Below are 17038 nucleotides of genomic sequence, written 5' to 3' on the forward strand. Positions count from 1 at the left end.
GCAAAACAAAAGTCAAACATAAAATAATAATAATAATAATAATAATAATAATAATAATAATAATATTAATAATGATAATAATAATAATTCAAATTTTGGTGCAAGGCTAGCAATTCTGGGGAGGGAGTAAGTCGATTGTATCGACCCCAGTACTCAACTGGCACTTTTATCGACCCTGAAAGGATGTAAGTCGACCTGTGCGGAATTAAATAATAATAATGATAATAATAATAATAATAATAATAATAATAATAATAATAATAATAATAATTATAATAATAATAATAATAATAAGAAGAAGAAGAAGAAGAAGAAGAATTGCAGAAGAACTATAAATTTCTTGATGAGAACGATATATTACCGCCCGAGCAAAAAGGCTGTAGAAGGAGATGCAGAAATACCAAAGATCAACTATTGATAAGCAAAATGTTAATGCAAGATTGTAAACGAAAGAGAACAAATCTGGGAATGGCCCGGATTGACTATCGCAAAGCTTATGGTATGATTCCACATTCGTGGATCATCAAGTGTTTAGATGTTTGGAATTGCGAAGAATGTAACGTGTTTCCTGAGGAGAAGTATGGTGGGATGGAAAACTGAACTGATATTTTACGGAAAAAGCGTGGGCACCCTGGATATCAGAAGAGGGATTTTCCAGGGTGATAGCCTATCTCCGTTGCTTTTTATTCTCTACATGATACCCCTGACCATGGTACTTAGCAAAACGAACCTGGGGTACCAACTAAAGGAAAAATCCCAAACAATCAGCTATCTCCTTTTCATGGATGATTTGAAACTGTATGGCAAAGATGAAAGTCAAGTGAGTTCATTGGTGAACACGGTCCACTGTTTTAGTACTGATATTAAAAAGGAATTTGGACTCAAGAAGTGCGGAATAATCTACCTAAAAAGAGGCAAAGCACAGTCCCTAGCAGGGATAGAATTACCGAACATAGACCTGATAATACGTGGGCGATAGCATCACTTCGGTATGGAGCGAGAATTATAAAATGGCAAAAGAGAGAAGTGAAGAAAATGGATACCAAGACCAGGAAAATGTTGACAGTATATGGAACCTTCCACTCTAAGAATGACACCGATAGGCTGTACTTGTCCAGAAGAAAGGGTGGGGAAAGTTTAATTAGTTGCCAGGATAGTATCGAAGCAGAGGAAAACAGCCTGGGGTGGTATATAAAAAATGAAGTGGAGCCACTGTTGAAACACACGAAGGCCGGTGTTATCAACATTGAAAATTGTGTAACTAAAGAAAAATTGAAACAAGACATGAACAAAAAAGAAAAAAGAAAAAAAAGCATGGAAGGAAAAGAAAATGTACGGTCAGTTTGCAAGAAATGTGAACGCCAAGATAGATACAGAGGACTAGTGGTTATGGATGAGGAGGAGTGACCTGATGATCGAGACAGAAGCATTAATATACGCAGCTCAGGAACAAGCGTTAAATACTAACCATATGAAGTGCAGAATAGACAACACTACCAATAGCGACAAATGCAGAATGCAGAGGGGTGAAACGGTATGGCATATCGTTAGCGAATGCCCGAAATTGGCACAATGTGAATACAAAAAACGCCATGAAATGTGGCAAGAATGATCCATTGAGAGCTCTGTGGAAACCACGGCCTACACAGAGCAAAGACATGGTATGAGAAAATTCTAGAAGGAGTCACTGAAAATGAGAATTCCAAAATCCTGTAGGATGCAATGATCGAGTGCTATCACCTGACTAGACATCAGGAACCGGACATTGTTGTGGTGAATAAAAAAAGAAAGAACATGTATGATAATCGACATAGCATTCCCCGGTGACAACAGGATCAATGTGAAAGAAGAAAAAATAAACAACTATGACGATTTGAAGTGGGAAAAACGAAGGTTGTGGTCAATGAGGAGAGTAGACGTGATACCAATAGTAAATGGTGCACTTGGAAATATCAGCACACAATCTCCAACATGGCTGAAAAGCATTGGTATAAGTGTGAAGGTAGAACACTTACAAAACTCGGCATTGCTTGGAACTGTAAGAATTCTTCGCAGGGTTCTTGAAGCATGACCAGTAAACAAGTGTCACCTTAATCTACTGGCTGTGGACAGCTGACACTTTCCATCATGCCCAGTAAAATTAAGCTGTGAGGTTTCATATAATAATAATAATAATAATAATAATAATAATAATGATAATAATAATAATGATGATGATACTTTTAAATTTTGGCTCAAGTCCAGCAATTTTGAGAGGAAGTGAAAGTTGTTTACATCAACCCAGTGTTTGACTGGTACTTGTTTTATTGTTCCCGAAAGGATGAAAGGCAAAGACGACCACGGCGGAATTTGAACGCAGAATGTAAAGAGCCGAAAGAAATGGCGCTAAACATTTTGTGCGATGCACTAACTATTCTTCCGACTCGCAGGTTTGATAATGATAGTAATAATGGTAATAATTAAAGTAAGAAGAAGAACAATAATAATGGTTTCAAATTTTGGCATAAGGCCAGCAATTTCGGGGAGGGGGATAGTCCGTTACATCATCCCTAAGGAATGTTCACCTTGTACTTATTTTATCAACTCCGAAAGGGTGAAAGGCAAAATTGACATGGGCAGAATTTGAACTCAGAGCGTAAAAGCGGACGAAATGCCGCTAAGCATTTTGCCTGGTGTATCGACGGTTCTGCCAGTGCATCACCTTAATAATAATAATAATAATAATAATAATAATAATAATAATAATAATAATAATAAGGCTATCTTTTAGACAGTTGTAAACCTTGGCATAGTTTTGATACATATTTGTTCATAATTTTCTTTAACATACCTAGTATCGCAATTATAATTGGTAGTACTTTTACTTTTTATACCAATATGAAACTTGTTTCAATTCAAGATACAAATACTTTGATAGTCTCAAGTTTTCGTTCCAGAGTTGCTTCAGTTTGGAGGGATCACGACACGTATCAGAATGCAAATATTCTCTTTCTTGTCTTCGGTGGTTATATCTGGACGGTTTGCCTTGAAGTTCTTGAGAGCCTGGACAAGAATGTCTCAGATTACTGAAGCCGGATAATTTATTATATACTGAATTTAGAACATTTTTGCACCACTTCTCAGTTTTGATGTCTAAATATCAGCATTTTACCAAATGAACATAACTACCGATCGATCATGTCCTATATTCTAGTTTTGCTAGAGCTGGGAATAATTACTGCAATCGATTGTCTTTTTGGGTTGAATACAAGTTTGCACTTGATGTTAAGTTCTTCGTTTCATCTGGCAGAATCGTTAGCACGCGGGGCAAAATGCTTAGCAGTATTTCGCTTGTCTTTATGTTCAAATTCCGCCGAGGTCGACATTGCCTTTTATCATTTCGAAGTCAATCAATTAAATACCAGTCAAGTACTGGGGTCAATGTGAGCAACTTACCCCCTTCCCACAAATTTCAGGCTTTGCACCTATAGGAGTAAAGATTATTTTGTCTTTATAGAACTTTGTGGAACTTGTCAATGTTATTGTGCAACTAAAGATCAAATGTTTTATTTCTGCTCTTAGTCAATAGTTTGAATCAACTATAGCTTCCTCTTTGATTTACTTTCTTTCTAATATCAAGTCATTTAACTATTTATGAATCAGATTTCCCATCGTAGATAGTTATCACAATGAACTTATTTTACCAGTACAAATATTATTTAATAGACAAATGCATCTTAAGGTTGAAGTGATCTTTTGAAATATGTTTCACAGGTTTCCAAAGAGAAGATAAATTCCCCAAAATACCTGAAAACGAGACCCTACTTATTCTGTTGGGGTTTATTTGAATAGACTTTCAGTCAATATAACTATGAGGAGAGAAAACGCACAGTAGCAAACACCTACTAATATCGACTAATGTTTGCTTCCTTTTTATATATAGAGATAGTACATCTCTTTCGTAAAGTTCACATCTTTCTACAGGAAAAGTATATTTTTTACTCCCCTAAGAACTTAAGCAACAATTAATGAAATACTATATGCGTGGAAAATTAAGATTAATTTTCCAGTCTCAAGTGATACAACAATGCTTGTAGCGATACACATTGAATGACAGAAAGAATTAGATTCTGCCCATAAACTAGAAGTATTACTACGGACATTGTTTTGGTTCTGTTAAGTCAGCTCATATTAAATCTCAATCTGTTTAGTTTGAATACAAGCCTACAAAAGAATCTTTATACGTTATAGCTCGATTTGGTTGAAGTGGCAGCCAATCCCTCCTCAGAAAGATCGTACCGGCGAATCAGTGTATATGGCGGGACAGTTTTGATTAAAGGGCCTGATTGCTCGGGGATGGACCAGGAAATACCACCAAGCTTGAGTATCTGGAGCGCTTATTGGGTACAGAATCAACCAATAAAGTGAAAAAAAGCACCCCCACAAAAAAAAAAAAAAACAGCTACTTCCTCCAACAATTTATATACAAATGTCAAAATGTGAAAGAGAAATATCCAAGAAATAGTTGGACGTAAAAGACAATTTGAGACGAATAATTGAATAAATATAATTCATGAAAACATTTTATATATCAGAATCGATAAAATGAAAAAATGAAGATGAGTTCACTTTCTAGTAATAGAACACTGACAAATAATTTTCAAGTGGCTCATCTTTCAGACTCCACGCCTGGTGCTTTGTTTTCAGAACTAAAATCCTCTGGAATCTTTAATTCGGTTTTTCTTACAAGCAATGACCTTACAAAACTTCGTACTGAACATTAGCCGCATCAATCTGGCCAGTCTGGAAAAAAATGTTATGATCTATAAAAGTTAGAATAGAACAGTTACAATCCTATCAACTCTTTTTTTTCTCTTACCCTGCTGTAGTCGTTCTCTTCCTTCTTTTCTCTTTCTTCTCCTCAGCAGGTCCTCTTCACTCACGTATTTTCTTTTTTATTTTTCGCGAAAATCTTATAGATAAACGTCAAATTAATACGAGTGGAATACCCAACATAAATACTGAGTTATACATGCAAATACATGCAAACACATGAAACCATGTGTGTACATGCATTTATTCACACAAACTTCCTCTCTCTCTCTCTCTCGCGCGCGCACACACACACACGCGCACACACACACACACAAGCTTACACATAAACACACATTATGAATAAAAACAATATTAAGTAAAAAAAGGACACAAAGTGAAATTGCGGAGTACGATATTAGTTGGATGTTCATTCTTTGCACCGTTACATTCTTTGCACTCGTTTTATCCTAATATGGTTCTTCAAGTTATGATTCATAATCCACCTTTCTGTTTCTTCGTCAAATACAAAAATATATAAATACAAAAGGAGATAAATCTGTTCTTCGCTCTGTTTGAATTTATCATAGTAAGTGTTCTCACTGCCTCTCATGTTTGTGTTATTAATCCAGCAACACATCTATGGTTTTTGAACAATAATATATTCTATACCAAGCTGCTACATAGCAAATTAAGCGCTAACTTATAAGCAATCAAATGCCTTTTGTAGCGCTTGAACCCCGGAAAACCTACTTACCTTGAAATATCACATCAAAATATTCAACCGGCATCAAGATTTAATCTCTTCATGTTCCCATATGCGCATATATCTACTTCAAAAATTTATCATCGTACTACTCAGGGAAAAAACGTAATCCCAAATTGAATCTACATTTCCTTTTCTTCTTCTTCATTTTCCTTGTTTATTCTTTCTGCAAATCGTATTTTGCGCCAAATTAGTGATAGCGATAGAGTAATCTAATTTCTTTAATAGATTTATAAGTAGGTACATAGAAATTTTAACGATAATTCCAACCAAGGAAAAATGAAATCCCCCATCAAGTACACATCCCCTTTTCATTTCTATTCTCATTTCTCTTCAAATAGTATAGTAATAAAGTTAGAGTGTCTTTCTCATTGAATAAATGCTCTTGTGTCTAGCTCGCAACTACAGTAGACATATAAATATCCATTTATACGTTTATACGTTATCTAAATAACGATATTAGCACACACACACACACACACGCACACACAAGCACACGCATACACGAACACACAAACGCGCGCATACATATGTAGATATTAAACCAATCAAATTAATGCGCTAACGTACAGAGGTATGCAGCATAAAATAAACAGTTTAAAATATTAAATAGACATACAAACATATACACAAAGGTGCTTAAACATTTACACAGAAGCAATAGAAAAGACAAAGTAATAACAGAATTGTAGCAGCGAGTCGAGAAAATAAACCAGACAATTTGAGCATAATAAAAATATAGACTTGTTCTCATTTATTAGGCTGGAAAGAAAGTCCTGTCACATTTTTTTCACGATCACTTTGAGCGTACTTTTTAATACTTACGGTACAATAAACATTAATGTTTGCATTCTATTTTTTCTTTCTTTGAAGATTATTATATACCGTAGAGATTGAATTCGAATCAATTCTATCCTTTTAAAATGAGTTTGGATCAGACGCATATCAGACTCTATATGCTGTATGAATTCAAGATGGTCACTTCTGCAATATTCGTTCTGTCTATGCAAATTAAGCTTTAAATTTCCAGATACACTAATAATAGCTTGGTCTGCTTCACTCACGAAATTTTTTCCCTGAAATTCTATTCAATCTGGTTGGACGATCAAGTCCTGTCAATATCGATCTCTTGATGACCGTTGTTGAGGATATTCCGAAGCACACTGCACGAGAATTAGCAAAACAGTTCAATTCGTGTCATACTTCACTCACAAAACAGCATCATGAATCAGGAAAACATCTAAACATGATCAGTGGGGCCGCTACTTACTTAAATCAAAGTGTTGCCTCATGTTCGTCATGTAGACTTGCTCCCAAACCTTTTCTGGGTAGAATCACCATAAGTACTGAAAAGTGAGTTCTCTATAACCGTATCCAAGGAAACGACAATGGTTAGCACCCAAAAGAAGAATACAACCCCAAACCAGGACTCGACTCGAAAAATGTCGTGTCTGCGCTTGGTGGGATAGGAAGAGTTTTGTCCATCATGGAGTGGTAAATCAACACGAAGCAGTTTATGCACAGAAGCATTGCACAAAAATTTTCAGAAAAGCGCCCTTCATTGGTCAGTCATAAAGGGGTTCTTACTCGATAATGCAAGATCACATATCTCAATCATGCAGGAAGAGATTATGACATTAAATATGGATGTTTTGCTTCTCCTTCTTCACTCTCCTAATCTTACTCTATCCGATTATCATCTTTTTAGATCATTGAAATATTATTTAGAAAGTGTTTTTAATTGTGTAGAGGTTAAAATGATGTTGAGTTTACCTTCGCGCTTTATCCTGAAAGATTTTACTAACGAGGGATCAACAATTTACCAGATAGATGTGGTTTTCCTCTTAAAAATGAGGAGAAATATTATCTCGACCAAATTTATAAACTAGGACCGAAGAAGCATCTGTTTCTTTCTCTTGAAAGGCTACAAAACTTTCTTTCCAGCATTACAGAATAAAAGAATGTACTACAAAATAGTGGATTATGAAACTTTACCGACAGATTTGTATTGTGGCGAAACTAGTAGAAACTACATCAAGTTAAAAAATGTGTACACACACATGCACACGCAAGCACACATACGCACACGGAAGCATACACACACACACGCAAGCACACACATGCACACACATGTACACACAAGCACACACACGCACATGCAAGCACACACACAGAAGCATATGCACACACACACACACACACACACACACACACACACACACACACAAGTAAACACACGCATTATTAATATAACTGTTACATACGTTTATAGTTTTAGCTAAGTGCATGCCGTTTCTTAGAATTTCATGAAAAATCCGTGATATTTCTCAGACGAAGCTAGTTGTTTGAACTGATACCTCTCTCGGTCAGAACCTATCAGCATAGTTTGACATATTGCTGACTTTCTGGCTGTCTTGCGCATGGTATAAATGTTTTTTCCCCCCAGATATTTAAGTTTAGTCTGGCTCAATAGCTCGGTTGAAGTTTGAAAAAAAAAAAAAAAAGAAAAAAATGAATTTGTTTTCTTGACGATACGTAGAAATTAGTTCTGATTTTGTGTTTAACGTGTCTCTTGTTTTAGGAAGATGAAGTATTTTTCTTCATTATAGAATTCAAAGAAATTTAAAGGGGTGTTATTTGTGGCTAAAATGTAGTATTGACCAGATGATATTAAATGTATCAATGTTGTGATTTTTCAAGTCCTACATATGATTTGATAATGCTTTGCTTATATATGTGTCTTATATCTGTTTGACTATAATCGGATTTACAGTTTCAGTACCGTCTCTTGAATCAGCTATTACATATTTCGATATAATCTAGAGGATTTTTATAGAACTGACAATGTACCTTGGTGTCAACTTTGCATAAATTATCCTACAGGTATAATTTTATTTTGATAATTACAGTTGTCTATCTATTACAGTAATACCTCGACTATCGCGGGTATTACGTTCCAAAATCCCCCGCGATAGGCGAAAATCCGCGAAGTAGAAACAGTACTGTACTGTATATCTTTTAAAATTATTTTTATAATTTGCATATATTTTTTTAATTATAAATGCAAAACAATACCACGGAGGAATCGACGTAAGCTTAAATAATGAACCGCGATAGGTGAACCGCAATATGGTGAGGGATTACTGTATTGACAAGAGTTTGAAGGGTATTTTTGGATAATTGCGTATGTAAGGGATTTCCATGATTTAGAATATGTTAGGTAGTATGGAGATCTGTTATTTGCTTCGATATTAATCATGCAACTGTATCTAAATTTTATATTTTGCTGATTAAATGTTCTGAAATATTTTTGCCCTGAGAGAAAATACTTCCGGATGATTTCTGGAAATTCTTAACAACATGGGAATTCACACTGAAGCTAAAGGAAGAGCTCAACTAGATTACATACACACATAAACTATACCTAACTTCCACATGTTTTCACACTTATATTTGCACAATTTTCACAGACTCCTATATATAAGAATATGTAGAAAATTACACACACACACACACGCACACACACACATTTCCATTTCGAAGGTGTCCTTGCCAAGCTGGCCTGGAGTAGAGAGGGCCTGTCACGAAAGAAGTCGGTGAAAGTCGGAAGAACTTTGACAAACAGAACTGATTGATTAACCGAAAGATTATTCAAACATTCTTTTAGGTATTTGTTTACTCATCTAACCAACTGACAATTAATAATAAAGAAATGGTGTTAAATCAGTGCATGTGCATAACTGGCGTAATGACCCTCCTAAGATACGAGAAAATGAATAGTAGCATGTCTATTTGTTACACAAACTCAGATAAGAATAAATTGGTTTGATCGAATTTGCATAATAGTGTAAATGTCGTTGACGCAAATTATTTAATTAATAAACGTATTACACAGCATTGAAATAAATACAGATGTAAGATAAAGTTGAGCGCATCTTTTCTTTAGTAAATATACTAGCAAGCTTGTTTGCTAAGTTGTGGAAACAATTTATAGGATTGATTTACTTCTGGCTGATCTGAAAATGGCAAATGAAGAGACGTATAGGTCTTGGTTTGTCAAATTTGACCACTTGAGTATCGATGTCACCTTTCGGTAAGTAAATTAACATCCCAGTGCTAGAACCTGTATTGTGTAGTCACTACATTTTGTGCATTTGACAGTCTAATGCAAAGAAATACATAAATAGCTTGACAGATGATGTAATATAAGTGATGCAGCTCAGAACGGACGTTAAAAAAATAATGCATTATATATTTACTTAGTGAGTGACACAGTAGATGTATGCTGGGCTTATAACTCAAGGGTCTGTTGTCCGAAACTATCTTCTGTGAAGTAATGGATATGTTTGTTATTTATACATCATAGACAACTGAGTTGTCTTAAATGTACGTATATTTATAGACAACTGAGTTTTCTTCAAACACAAATAACAACCAAATACATATATACAAATATAACAGCCATATACAAATGTATTGTATGTATGTATGTATGTATGTATGCATGCATGCATACATGCATGCAATCATACATACATACATACATACATACATACATACATACATACATACATACATACTTCGTGTTACACTTAGAAGTGGTGCACAGTACCAGAATATTCGACTCTAGTCAAATATAGCAAACCACTTTAAATGCCTTAACTGAGGAAGGTTTACGCAATGAGTGCATTTCTTATTATATATTATGCAAACCCGAAACGTACGTATTAAATGATTTCAAATTATAATACTATTTAGTTTGACTTCATTATTACAACTATATAAGAACACCTATACTGCTAGAAATAAGTGGTAAAGGGCTCTGTTGCTGCTGTCAACGCACATATAATTGTATACAAACATGCGGGAAGCGACCGTAGATGACCGGAAACTGGCGACTGTGATATCCCTTTACAGTACGGTTTCAGCTTTAGGTCGAAGCATTGTCAGGAGGGTCGGCAGAGATCGCCAGCTCCCGGACAGCCACGCTACGAGCATATGTGTTTATTCCATAAAAATTTATGGATGATTTAACGAATCGCTAATGTGTATGCTAATAATTAAATGAGGCAGCTAGTTAGCAGGATTTCACCAAAAAGGAAAATAATGAATGCCATTAAATATGACCGAGGGTGATAGAACACCTACACTGCTAGAAATAACAGCTAAAGGGATCTGTTGCTACTGTCAACACACCCTCTCCTCCACCCAATTTATTAAAGCCGAAAAATAACTTCACAAACTGTTATTCAGAGTTTCACATTACTGTTCGGCAGACAGTTGCGAAAATACATAAATAGAAATACGTTCAAACTATACTATGCAATAGAAATCTATAGGGGGTTAAGGGGGTCACCAATTGACCGGGGTACAACAAAAGCCAAGTAGCATAGTAGGCAGAGGTGACAACAACAACTAGACTTTTCGCTCAGTATATAGGGCTTTTAGCAATCGCTGTTAAAAGTAGATTCGGTGTTAAAACACATTTTCCTCTCTATGACCATAAAGCAAGACAGACATGTCTATTTAATCAAAACTAATTTGCTCATAAATTTACCTTATGCATCTACTTATCATAACGCCGTGAAGCATTTCTATTAATAAATTAATTCACGCTGCCAACACTTGCGTTGTTATGCAAATTAGAACAAGCAAATTCTATCCTAGTTTGAGTTCACTATAAATATCTATTAGCCGATATTCTCTCTGTAGTCAGAGACAATATGCATGTGCATTAATTAATAAAGACACTGTACAGCGTTAGGCTAAATAGGGGTGGAATGTAAAATTGCGTTCATGGTAATGCTCCAACAATTTCAACTAAACAATCATACATAAATATATGTATGTAAATATGTATGTATGTATGTATGTATGTATGTACGTATGTATGCATGTGTGTATGTATGTATGTATGTGTGTTTGTTTGTGCGTTTTTACTCTTTATCAATGTGTGTATCTATCAGTATGTGTATATGCAAGTATACATGTAAACGTTTACGGATGTCTTTCCCCTTCTTTTCAAATATATTCAGTCTGTGTATGACAAGTCTCTATTGTTAGATATATTAGCTGACAATTGATTACTAAACTCCAATGAACCTCATTTGAAAAGTTTTGCATATTTCCATCATTCTACGCTGCGGGAAGGATTCTGTAAGATGTGGGTCATCAGTTTTCGTTTATTTCTTGAGGATACTAATTCTTCATGGTTATCACAAAAGCAAATTGTTATATAACTAATTACATTATTAAGTATTAACCACTGATTTTCATATTTATTCAGTCCATCTCAATGACTAATTTTCACAAACATTTAGATATTTTGATTTTCCTTCCAGATATTCTCACTGTTACGGTGAAGCTACACTTTCTCTGAAATGTTCAGTAAAGGTTAAAGCCCAATTTGTCGGTCTTTCAGACTAAAAGCAATGAAGAATATAATATCGGGCATTGACTAATAGTATTTTCTTTTAATGTTTATTTATCTTAATTTAGCCTTTTAATAATGCAGGCATTTAAGATTTTTTTGCCGTTTTAGATATAACCCATTGTTTGATTGTTAATATTTCTTATTACCATAAAAGTGTTCCTGCAGAATCCTTGACCTGCGATATATTTAAATTGAAGCCATTCCTTTTCAGCTGTTGCTTTTTGATGATTTTCTCTATTGAGCAGAGCTTGGAATATTCAATGCTCTTTAGACAGAATAGCTTCTCTCATGGCTGTTTCCTGGCGATAAGTATGTTGACTATACACAATTCAATATTCTTAATCTTTAATTCATTAACTAAATACTAAGAACGAATATTCAGAAATAGCTGACAGTCTTATTTGTCCTAGATTAGTCTTGACTGAGCAGCACTGGTGGTCCTCAATATTCCTACATTCTGTTTCCATAATTGTCGAGGTTTCGAAAGTTTGGTCGGTACGAAATTCGAACTTACGTATCTCGAGGACTAGCTGTAATGGATCTCTGTCGTTCGACATTGAAAATTCAGTCTTTCGATCAACTGAATTATCTGCTCTTGAATTAACGTGTAAGCAGCTGAGCATTCAGTAAATTATCAGGTAGAATCAGTGAGACACAGTATGTGTGGTAAGGCTGTATTTTTTTCTTAATTACATTCGGCCATACTGCAACTATGGATTGTCCGTATGCACACACAGAACAAGTAGACATAAACTGGAGATATGAACCTTAAGGACTGCCTGTAATATATGATCACAAACATTTCACCCAAGATCACCTGCTTTTTTTTTCTCGGGTATGGAATATCAAGTACTACGCTATGCAATATGTTCTTTTATTTGAGAAGGCGTGTTTTGATTTGAGAACATATGCGATATATGAAAGTATCGTTGTGCCATCAGTACAAGAGTGAACTTCGAAATAGTGGCTGGTCTGTAAAAGCTACATTTCGCCACGCAGAATTTCACTTTTTCTTTCTTGGCAGACACTGATAACAACAACATCAACAGCGACACCAATAGTACGACCAAATCTTCACATCTGTGCGTTATCTAAGATGGCGTAAGTATTCTTCGTATTTCAATTTGTCTTAACATTTAATTCAGTACTTACTCCGGTGTTATCAATAAATCTATGAAGATACTTCTATCGGCTATATGAAGCCGTTAAAGAATTATTGGGACAAAGTTCATCCAAACTTGAACCAATTCGCTGATAAACAACTTCGACAACAGACAGCTTTCATTGCTGTAAAAATAACTGTTACATGTAGCAATTGTTATTCTAACTTTTATGATGTTAAAATATTAACTGGTAGAAGTTTCTCAGGGGTGATTTCAGCACGAATAACATATGTTTAAGTATGCTTTATTAATATGTTACCGACACTATGAGGACACCAAAAACAATCATAAGCTTCACTAGAAAACAGAAGAGAAGAGAAATAGAAAAAGAGAGAGAAAGAGAGCGAGAGAGAGAGAGAGAGAGAGAGAGAGAGAGAGAGAGAGAGAGAGAGAGAGAGAGAGAGAGAGAGAGATAGAGAGAAAGCGAGAGATCTTTCAACATCCATATTTACCGTATGGAACTGATGTCATACATACGAACGTAGTGTGTATACAATTTGAAAATTATATAAAAACTCTATGTAAATGCAACTATGTTATATATTGTTACATTGTCTCGAATGCTATTAATTTTTAATACGAGATGGTTTGGTAGTTTTGCATATTCTCGTCAAAAATTATTATGCTTAGCTATATTTTAGAAAAATCTTTAAATTGTAGGTTGAGACCGAATTTTCTGATTTTTCTGATTTTTCTAAGATATAATTAAACAACAAATAATTTTTTGATGAGAGAATGGAAAACCACTAACCAGTCTATGTTAAAAGTTATTGATAATAGAGACAATGTGATAACACATATTAGACAATCAATATGTTAAAAGTTATTGACGAGAGAAACAATATGTGATAATACAGACAATCAATATATGTACTACGCAGTGTTGCTATCACTCACAAAGAACACCTAGGAGATACGTGCAGTGCACAGAGTAATTAAATCTTTCAACGATGGATAACAAGAATTGAAGAAAACATCAATCAGCTATGCCATAGAACTGGATATTTATATTTCTTCATAAGGGGTAAGCTAAATAATAAGTTCAAAGCAGAACTACAACTAATGTAACTATGTATCAGCTAACTAAAATATACAGCAATTCTACTTATAAATTAATAATGCTTTAGCAGTGTTACTATGTTTATTCTGTAATGTACATAGTAGTTTCTATACTCCAAACTCTCGAGGAGAAATTTATAACTTCAAAACACTAATTCAAGACTTTGAGTGAAAAATTGTCACCGTGAAAAACTACTTGAACTACTTATTTTACATTGATATAATCGGACTAGGGCTCTAATCTTGGTTACTGTAGCCACAACGTTTCGTCCTAGCCCTTTTCAGGTGCCTGCCATATTCGGTAATGTTCTTGAAAATTGGAACCGACCTTTCTACTAAATCATTCGAGGTAGACTGTTCTCATTCGTTGTTATTTTTATGGGCACAATAATGTTCACTATATAGAATCCTTAAATTTAAAAATTCCCAATCTCTACTACCTAATTGTCCTACGGGAGAATAAGATATAAACATTGATTAGGTTTTAAAATTGCAATAGATTAATTAACTAGTAGGCGTGAACTCAATCCCCAAGTCAGTGAAAATTTAAATACAATGGTTGAAGAGTAACAAAGCTAAATGTACCCCAAGTAATAGAATATGCTTGCTTCTAATCCTCAAAGATGGACAGAGAAAAGAAATATTTCCATATGTAGAGCCTTTCACGGGAATATCTTAAGTCATTTTAGTCTAAAGTCTGAAAAGAAAAGGCTCTCAGTCAAGACGAATAATGATTAAATACAGATGAAAAGAAGCACTGTATCACTATCGGCAGTAAAATTTACACAACCGATTTTGAAAGTTTCACCTGAGCTGTAAAAAAGCTGTATTGTGAGAAGGAAGCAGAGAGAGAGATCTAATAGTTGGATACTAGTACAAGAATGCTGACGTTCACCCGAAAGTCACTAAAATGCATATTTAAAAAAAAACTATGGAAGGTAAGATTGACATACGAAATTGGCTTGATATAACGCTAAGAGATCTTGTAATCTAGAACAAAAAACACTAACATAGCAAGAACTTATTGCTTAATATATATTATACATAAATTCCACGACCAATGGAAATTCAGCAACTGATGAGCAAACAGGTAGAAAGAAGGACGTATGGGAATACACCAAATAAGTTTCGATAAAGCTATGCTGTTTGAAATAAAATATATTGCAGAAAACTTGTGTTAGGATGGTTTAACTATAAACAGTTATTTGGTGCTATTCTCCATTCATGGCTGTTGGAGTTATTTCACTTGGTAAAAGCACCTGTTGCCATTGAAAGTCTTAGAAAGACCGCATGACCAATCTTCACATTTGTAAGTGATGCAGAACAATTATGTCCGAAATTACAAATACTCCGAAACGAATGTTCAAAGACAGACTCTTTGTCTCTATTTTCGCTTATTTTGACAATCAATCCACGGTTGATTTTATTAAAACTCACGAGTTACGTGCTAAAGTCTACAACAGCAAGAAACACTAATGAAATCCCAAATTTCTCAGTGGATGCCAAGGCTGAGAAAGTCCTGAATTAATAACATTTTCAGTTGATATAGGGAAAGGTTTGGCCCGCAGAACTGTTCGGTAACTGAACTCGGGGTAAAAAAAACTGCTTCCCAAATCACGCACCTTTACACCTGGCCTCTCTATTTCCTGCGTTTCACACAACGATGTAAGCAGAGGAACGAAAATATATAAGACTAAACTTAAAGAAATATATTAAACAGAGCTTTATAACAAAATAATGGCTTTACAATGGCAGTATTGATACCAACATTTTGGATAATTGACTGATCCAAGAAAAATATTTCCTTTGCAAGATTCTGCCATCAACGGAAGCTTCCACTAAAATAGTGATATTGACAGGTTCTGTCACAGAAGAAAAGATGAGGGAAGTAACATAAGATCACTGCAGGCAGTTTTTAAATGTCGTATGGCATTACTGACGAACATATGCTATAGTGATATGGGAAGATCGTTAAACAGTTAACTTTCCGGATAGGAGAGATAGATAGATAGAAATAGAGAGGGGAGGGGGAGAGAAGAGTACGAAGAGGAGAAAATAAGAGAATAAGTCATAGTTAAATATAGATAGATTGAAAAATAGACTGACATTCAGAAAGATAAATGAATAGGTAAGTAACTAGTTATGCACATAGCTGGAGAGATAAATATGGAGGGAAATAGATAGATAGATAGATAGATAAATATATGGATCGATATAAGTATAAGCAGGTAGGTTATAAGCAGATAAAGTTATAGATAGAGGAATTAAGAGCAGCAGGTAAAACAATGGATTTTACCTAAGACTGCCGTAAGAGTTATGGTATGGTGAAACTAGTAGTTGTAATGTAATCCGGATATCCAGCTACTAATAACAAAACTGATAGGTCGATAGATAGATATATACATAGATATATGTAGTCCCCTCTCTCTCTCTCACACACACATACAAAGAGGGGGCAGAAAGATTAAAATTCAGAAAAATCTCTCATGAAGCGTGGTATAATCAGCCAGCAACTTCTAAGCAGTAATTCCAGCTGTAAAAGAATAGTACAACCAGAAACCAGCGGTAGCAAACAATGAGAATGACAGTAATATTTTGTGGTGTTCACCTGCAATACCGTAAATAAGCTGATTCCGAAGAAGAATGGAGAAGGCGATGAAGAATGAGAAGGAGGGGAGAAAAAGAAGAAAAAAAAAAAGAAAAAAGAAAAGAAAGGAAAAGAAAAGAAAGAAGATGCAATATTGACTATACTAACAGCAGAAGAACGTATTACAAATTTCAAGTAATCAATAATTGGATAATGGGGAACAAAAAAAAAAAAAAAAA

At 34.7% G+C, this 17038-nt stretch overlaps 1 long non-coding RNA gene across 2 annotated transcripts in view; it reads right to left on the reverse strand.

The window, feature by feature from the left end:
* Positions 1 to 4544: 4544 nt before the first annotated feature.
* Positions 4545 to 17038, reverse strand: part of LOC128251058 (uncharacterized) — a 48833-nt gene continuing 36339 nt past the window's right edge. The window contains exons 3-4 of one of the 2 annotated variants that reach the window (XR_008266950.1): positions 4859 to 4951; positions 4545 to 4782 (exon numbers count right to left, since the gene is read on the reverse strand). This is a non-coding gene — a long non-coding RNA (uncharacterized LOC128251058). Of the gene's footprint in view, positions 4803 to 4858; positions 4952 to 17038 lie in introns of both variants that reach the window. The other variant, XR_008266949.1, reaches the window with a different exon arrangement.

The sequence above is a fragment of the Octopus bimaculoides genome, chromosome 2 (genome assembly GCF_001194135.2).
Source record: "Octopus bimaculoides isolate UCB-OBI-ISO-001 chromosome 2, ASM119413v2, whole genome shotgun sequence".
In the NCBI taxonomy this organism is placed as follows: Eukaryota; Metazoa; Mollusca; class Cephalopoda; order Octopoda; family Octopodidae; genus Octopus; species Octopus bimaculoides.